The sequence below is a fragment of the Micromys minutus genome, assembly GCF_963924665.1.
Source record: "Micromys minutus genome assembly, chromosome: 21".
Taxonomy (NCBI): Eukaryota; Metazoa; Chordata; class Mammalia; order Rodentia; family Muridae; genus Micromys; species Micromys minutus.
Genome location: NC_137956.1, coordinates 38,422,093 through 38,429,721, shown reverse-complemented (window position 1 = coordinate 38,429,721; position 7,629 = coordinate 38,422,093). Strand labels below are relative to the sequence as shown.

Here is a 7,629-nt window from a genome sequence, read left to right as displayed (position 1 = left end):
ACACCAAGAACGTCTGGGTGTTCTTTTCTCCTGGGGACTGAGCAAGAAGAATGGAGTTCACACGTTGGTGCCTCACTTAGGATGGTACCCTGGACATCAGCTTTCTAGGCAAAGTTCTGTCCCAGTTCTCTGAGCTTTACTTTGCCCTCTGGACTGGTCAATTTATATGTTAGAGTCTAGGCAGCCTCCTATTCCTAATTTTACAGTTTGAGGTATGGGGCAGCCTTCAGACCTTTGGAACCTTGGGGCTCTTCTAGAAGGTTCTTGGGAGTTCAGAGGGTTCAGAGTAGCAGAGGTACCCAGCCAGTCGTTAATGTAAGAGATAATGACTTTTGACTTACTGGCTCAGAAACCCAAACAGTTTAAGGGACTGAAGTCACACAGATAAGTAGGCTGCACTCCTTGGCTTAGCAAACAGACACAAGCTAGGAGTGGTGGCATATGCAAGAGGCTGAGGCAGGAGGTTGACCAAGAGTTCCTATTCAGCCTGGGCTGTATATTGAGACTCAAAAAACCAAGTCACCTCCTAGACTCGGGGAACATTGTAAAATCGGGATAACGAAGAATGTAAGAATTGCAGAAAGATAAAATGCTGTGGCACTCTCCCACGCTGGATGGGGCTGGTCAACATCCTGTCATGGAATGAGGAGGTGGCTCACCTCCAATAGTCCCCCCCCAACTGGTTGAGGGGAGGAAGAGACATTGTCTTCAGTGTTGTAGCCTCTAGTAAGGTATCCATATTACTGGAAGCACAATCCTATTGAGAAATGTAGTCACTTAAAAACAAACTGAAAGTGGAAGGGGCCAGTTGGGAAGGGAAGGGGGGTGGTCAGTGGAGGAGCAAGAGAGTAATGTCATCAGTAGAAGTGCGGTGTATACATGCTGAAACGGTATGATGAAACCCAATTAACATGTTAACTATTTTGTAAAGAATAAATAAATAAATAAATAAATGCCAGAATACCACCTCGCCAAGTCAGAGGGGTGGGGACAGGCTGTCAAGGTAGGGCTCATGGGGGTCTGTCATTGGCTTCATTCGAAGGTTGTGGGAAAACAAAGCTAAGGAAGTACTGAGTGCTGGGCGGAGCGCAGAGCTCAATGCCTAGGTTTTCTTCCAGGAACTACAGGGGCAGCGGCCTACCCGGTCCCAACTGGGCGGGGCTCCGAGGCTGTTGCTGCCGGCCGCCAGGGGGCGCCACAGCCCGTCCTCTCCGCAGCTGCTGAGCTGGTCACGCAGGCTGACGTCACCGGGTCCCGTGGAGGACGCTTGACACAAAAGCAGCTTTGTGTGGCATTGGAGGCTCCGTGCCCGCGGCCTGACAAAGCGACTGGGTCCTGGGGCGGGCGGGGGTCGGCGCCGCGGTGGCGGGGGAGGGAGGGATTGGACCCAAGACCTGGGACTTCGCCTCCTTACACCTGTCAGTAGCCACAGGCCACAAGGGCCTCTGATGCTGGCAGGAGATGAAAGGTTGTGGCGGCAAGTCGGAAGGAGTCCCTGCTTTCCTAGGCCTCCCCCAGCCCAGTCCCCCGTCCCAGTTCCTCAGGCCATTCCGGCTACCTCTGTCACAGGGTCCAACTGACAAGAAGAGGATCCTGTGCCATCCCCAAATTCCTGTCTTTCTTTAGATGCTCAGGCTTGAACCCCAATGTGCGCAGGCGGACTGGAGCTATTCCAGAGCCACCATACCCGCCCATCAGGAAGCAAGCACCGGAGATGGTTCCTTCCTTCTGTCCTGAGGGGAACCCCGCACAGAGGGCCATTGAGGAACTGGCATTGTCTGCCTGATGCACCCGGTGCCTCCCTGCCTGGGTGGGCCATCTAGGGCTCTGTCCTGTATCCCCTAGGATCTCAATTAGCACTGGGTCTGGGTGTGGTTCTGGCAAACAGAGCTTACCCTGGTACAGACAGTTAGGCCCCCACCTGCCTTTGGCCCTTTTACTGCTGCTCTGATTTGGAGGGCATAAGGCTCCATTGTCCCAGGACTGGTGGGGGCGTTTTCTCAATTCAGCCTTTATTTGGTTGGCGGGAAATTCCCAGCCATGCTTGGAGGGCAAGGGGGAGGCAAGAAGGACCTCCCAGGTATCCTGAACCTTAACTGGGGTACCCAGTGGGGTAGGCATCCCCCCACTGTTTGGAGCTGTTCTTGGCTGGGTCCCAGCAGTTTCTCATTTCTTGGGAAACAGCTGAGTGAGGAGAGAGAAATCGAGTCCTTTCCCTAGAACTCTTCCCATGTCCACACCCATGGGCAGCTGTAGTATGAGGCCCAAGACCCTTAGCAGGAAGTGCAGAGCCAAGTAGGGGCCTGAGCTTCTGTTTTCAGTGTAGCCTATGAGGACTGCCACGAGTCTGGTCGGCCTTCAAGAGTGCTTGGCTCACTTGAAATAGTTGCTGGAACTACTGATGTGGTTGGTCGTGGTAGCCTTGGTATTTTTAACCTATTTGTAGGGCAGCAGAACAGCTGGGAAGAGAGAGAGGAACAGGCCCTAAGAGTCAGAGGCCCAAAGAAGGGAGCTTATGGGAGCTGTGGGGAGGAGGCAGGCCCTGCAGGCAGGTCAAGATAGATGTCCTGTACAGAACAGGAAAAGGGGCCCTTCCTGGGATCATAGCTAGAGGTTTTGAGACTAACAGACGCTGCCTAGTCCTGATGGAATCTCGTGCTGTCTTTCAAAGCAGACCAAGACTTTTAGTATTATGTGTGTATCTCATACTGTATGTTTGCTCTGTGTGTGCCACAACATGCTTGTGGAGGTCAGCGGACAACGTGTGGGATTCGGCTCTCTCCTTTCACCATGCTATGTTCTGGGGACCAAACTCAGAGCATCAGATTTGGCGGCAAGCACCTTTACTTGCTGAGCCATCTCGACAGCCCTAAAGCCCTAACTTATGTCCCTCAGAAATCACTACATGCACACCCTTTAGACCAAGATCAACAGACTAACCTCAGGCTAAAGCTTAACAGCCCTGTCTTCAGCTTCCTGACTAGTGTCGTGGCCAGCCAGGATCCCGGTGGCTTTGGGTGACAGAAAGTGATGAAGATAAAACTATAATGTCTCAGCCAGGTGGTGGTGGCACACACCTTTAAAAGAGGCAGAGGCAGGTGGACCTTGGAGTTCAAGGACATCCTGGTTTAAAGAGTGAGTTCCAGGACAGCGGAGGCGTCTTTTTTTGAGACGGGGTTTTGAGAAACCCGGTCTCAAAAAAAGAAAGAAAAAAGAAAAGAGAAAAAGGAAAAACAAAACAAAAACCACAGTGTCTCTTTGTTGAGTGTGGGTTGATGTTTAAGCCCGTCCCCCATCACTGAATCCCCATGACTAACAGGAAACCTAGGACCTTCATCACTGCCATGTGGGTCTGCACCTCCCCAACTCCGTTTCAATCAGAATAGAAGGTAATGGCCTCCAGCCCGATGGGGCATGTCTACAGCGGTGTTACAGCTAGGATGTACATGCTTGCCAGACATCCAGTCTTAGTCACACAGTGAGGTGTCACAGTTCAAGGGGGACAGAGGTAAAGAACATGACTCCGCCTAACATTTTGTCCTAACTTCTCACTCAGTGGAGAAACCTTACAGGTAATCTTGGGAGAAAAATCATAGTTTGATATCATCTCCCATTTCTGGTTTTCTGGTTTCATTGGGGGCTGTGGGAAGTCAGTTTTGAGAGGCTGGGAGCAGAGGGAAAGAGGGACCTGCTATGTGTCTCTTCATTAATTCTTGAGCGTCACGGTGACCTGGAGGGGTTTTCTACAGACGTGCTCTCTCTCGCTCCTTTTTGCTGGGCATCTCCAGAGCTGCAGGGTCTCCAATGGTGATGGTCTCTTCATTGCCCCCACAATGGAGAACCTAAGGCCTAGTCCCGGGGTTCAACAGGAATCTTCCACAGAGGAAGAATAATAGCTAAGGTGGCTAGTGAACTGTGACAAGTCCAGCAGGTGACACTAAAGGGTTCAGGGCACAGCCCAGGTAATATTTTGGCAACAAACACTTCATGCATTCAGAAATGGAGCCACTGGGGTGCCAGAAGAATGGCAAGACAGAGCTAGGGGGATACTGTGAACTCTGGGCTTGGAGCTTGGGTCCCTGTAAGTTCCTGCAAGCCAAGTCAGGATGTAGAAGCAAGGTACTGCGGAGGATGACCCCAAGGCCCCAGCCCAGGGGCAAGAGGCAGGTAGGATCTGATCCTATCTTCAACAAGACTTATAATTGGATTCCTAGGAAGAACAGGTTTGGGTGCTGCTAGAAGTGGACTGGGGACTTTTGAGAATTCTGGTGAATCCCCGGGGAGGGGTCCCTGAGCATAGTGGTTTGAGGGTGGAGAAGAGTATGTAGGGTAAGAAGTGGGAGCAATGGTGGAAGAGGAGCTGAGCCTGAGGCTGGGATGGTAGCCCCTCAAGACCCTCCTCATATGATGCCCAGAACTGTGCTGGCTGGCAATAATAGCACACGCCTGCAATGTCCCAGCCTGCTTAGCTTAGGTGGCTATCGTAGTGACTGACCAGGGAGTGAGGAGGAGTGAGCTGTAGGGCAGGTGGTGCGCACGCCTTTGATCCCAGCACTTGGGAGGCAGAGGCAGGCAGATCTCTGAGTTCAAAACTAGCTTGGTCTACAAATCAAGTTCCAGGACAGCCAGGACTTCACAGAGAAACCCCGTTTTGGGAGATGAGGGTGGGGGTTAGTTGTTCACTAAACAGGTTCTGAGCAGTGCCCCCCAGCATCTTTAACTCCTACTAGAGCATACAAAGGATGCCCCCACCCACCCTCAGGTCAAGGTTTCCAGGGAGGCTCTCTAGATCTGACTTAGGGAATGCAGTATTTATGTAAATGTCTGATGATATGCACAGAGTGCTATACAGTCTATTTTTTCCTGGTATAGCCCCCTCCCTCAAACACTGTGGAGAACGAGGCCCCACCCCCACTCCCTGGCTTCCCCACCCGGCTCTGTAGGGCAATGAAGAAAACAGGAGTGTGGAACTGTGATGTGGCTGGTTGGGGGGGGGACTCCCCATCCCAGAGGGGCTGACCTCAGCCTGGGAGGAATGTGCACGAGGGAGGGAGAGAGGGAGGGAAGGCAGGGGTGGAGCCAGTAGGGGGAGGGCCAGAGCGAAAGGCCCAAGCCTCCTGGTGGTGGCCCCTCCTGCCACCCCTCCACCTCAGCTCTGACATGGCCCACTGCAGGGAAGGGAAACAGGCATGGAGGGATGAACTGATCTTTTCAAAAGGTGGGCCGGGGGTCCCCTGGACCATGGAGACCAAGCTTGGGGTTTGTGGGTGGGGAATGTCCTGACAGACCCTTGACTTTTTCCCAGATCGCCTGGGGGCAGGTGGTATACTGTTAGGGGAAGTTAGGCTTCCAGGGGCTCCTCGCGGCAGTGCTTTACCAATCCCTGGCACCAGGCTTCGGTCCTCAGAGTCTCATGACCAAGTGCCCACGTGGCCAGTGGGGGAAGCCGCCAGGCCAGCCTTGATTGCAAAAGCAGGTGTGAGCAGGGTGCCCAGGATCCCACCCAACCTAGGACACTGGCATGACCTGTACAGTCTTCATCAGATGAGTGTTGGGTGTTCTACGGCAGCCACGCCACCACAGGGAGTCCAGGCATGGTGCAGAGGGGTAGGCTTGAGATGGTGAGGTGAGGTGGGTGGGGGTAAGTGTGGTGATTTGGTGCAATGATCCAGTTATTTCCAAAAGGAAAAGGCCAAGGTTTAATAGGCTGTACCATCAACGGAAGAACCCAGGCAGACCTGTGCTAGTGGATGTGCCCAGGACAGAGGTTCAAACAGGAGTAGGGACCCCAGCCACCTCTTTGGGTTTCAGACCCAAACCAAGACTACCTTATTCCAGAACCTTTAGAAAGTCTGATTGTGACACCCGTGTACTGACTCCTGAAGTGCTGCCCCTTAGAGGACCCCTCCCGTTGTCAGAAAGATGGTGAGGGTTCTGGTTCTGTCTACTGGTGTGAATACCAGGGCTAGTGCAGGGCATGAAAGAAAAGAGTTTGGGTCCCTGAGTCTGGAGAACAGGAGACAGTCTGGGCAGACCAGGGGCACAGGAGGGGTGGCCAGGGGCCCTCAGCAGCATTTGCTGCTGGGTGGAAAACTGTCAACAGCCAAAGAATGTTGTTTGCTTGCATGAGGCCAGGGGAGGCTGCCCAGGTCCTTGGAGAGAGGCAGCCAGCCCAGGAGCAGGGCAGGGCCTCATCCTAGAAATCTAGGTTCCTTTCTGAACACCCCTGGTCCTTCTCCCATAGCAGCTAGACAGGTAGGCCAGGAACACTAGATCCTAAAGCTTCTGGAGAGATAAGTCTCCCCTTATCTCTGTCTGTGTCCCTCTATCTCTGATTTTATGCCATCCTGACAATATACAACCAAACTGCACAGCTGAAGTGCCACGACCCTGAGGCACACACGTGGAGGCCTTCTGACCCTTGAGGTCAGTCTTGGGGAGATTGAGGCAACATCCAGCCCTTTAAAGTGCTCCCAAGAGTTCAAACAGGGAGTTGTTTCCAGTACAAGCTATACAACAAATCCTCAAGTGCTTCCCAACCTGAGCACCAAAGACAAGTGTAGGAGTCAGTCTGCCTGTCTGAAAACTAACTGCCGTGCACTTGGCCTAGCCCCTGAGAAGCAGAGGTAGGTGAGGCAAGAGTTGAAGGCCATCCTTAACTAATGGTAAGTTCGAGGCCAAGTTACAGAAGACCCTGCCTTCAAACAAACAAAAACTACCCTACAAACCTCCCTCGGGTACTTGGCTCCGGGTTTGATGGACAGGGCAGTCTTGCCAGCTTGGAAGAGGGTGGGAATCCATAGGCCCCTCCACCTGCCCTAGGCTCCAAGCTGGGCTCTGAGGATGGGCCCACACTTTCAGCAGAAGCATCTCCTGAGCCTCCCCCCTCTCCCCCCCTTTCCTGCCTGGCTGTCATTGCAGCCACTTCGGGGCCAGACAGCTGAAGTTTTAAGAGGTCCAACTGGTAAGAAAGTGACTGGGGCTGGGGCCCCAGAAGAAGAGAGGAGAGCTTTTCCCTGACCTCTGACCCACTGCAGCTGAGCTTGCTGCTGAGTATGCAATTATCCCTGAGCTGTGGAGGGACAGGTAAGGACCCAGAGTGCCTGGCCCATGGTCCCTCTGCCTGTTCCACAGAAATGTCTGGGAGGGTTTCACTGATTCTTCCTGCTCTGCCTTAACTTACCGCCAGGTTTCTGGAACTACCACCTGGGGCACCCTTCACCTTGAGACCCAGCGGAAGAGGGCCATCGATACCTGCCCAACCCTTGCTCTCATTCCGCTCATGCGGGGCCACAGTCTCCAGCCAGTTCCAGCTGCCTGTGCCGGTCACCCGATCCACCCTGTAGCCCTGCAAACTTTATGGTATTCTGGGCGGTGGCTGGCCTGGTGGAGGCGGGGGCTTCTACTTAAAGGAGCCGTCAGAGGGTGCCCTATGGGCCCTAGCCTGCTTCCCTTCCCCAGGACAAGAGGGGTCAAGGTGGGAGACACCTCTGCAGAGTTCTTGGTGGAGTGTGGGAAGGCAGCTGTGTCAGCCCCACAGACTTCTAGAACCTGAGAAGAGGCTCAGGCAAGTGTGAGCAGATGAAAGTGGGGGAAGATACAGATACGGGGCCTGGCCTGGGAGGGGTT

General features: G+C 53.5%; 1 long non-coding RNA gene across 1 annotated transcript; it reads left to right on the top strand.

The window, feature by feature from the left end:
• The first annotated feature begins 5,088 nt into the window (after positions 1-5,088).
• LOC308434333 lies at positions 5,089-7,536 on the top strand. The gene is made up of 4 exons (XR_013975476.1): positions 5,089-5,218; positions 6,922-7,086; positions 7,190-7,362; positions 7,462-7,536. It is a non-coding gene; the product is annotated as an uncharacterized lncRNA (long non-coding RNA).
• The last annotated feature ends 93 nt before the right edge of the window (positions 7,537-7,629 follow it).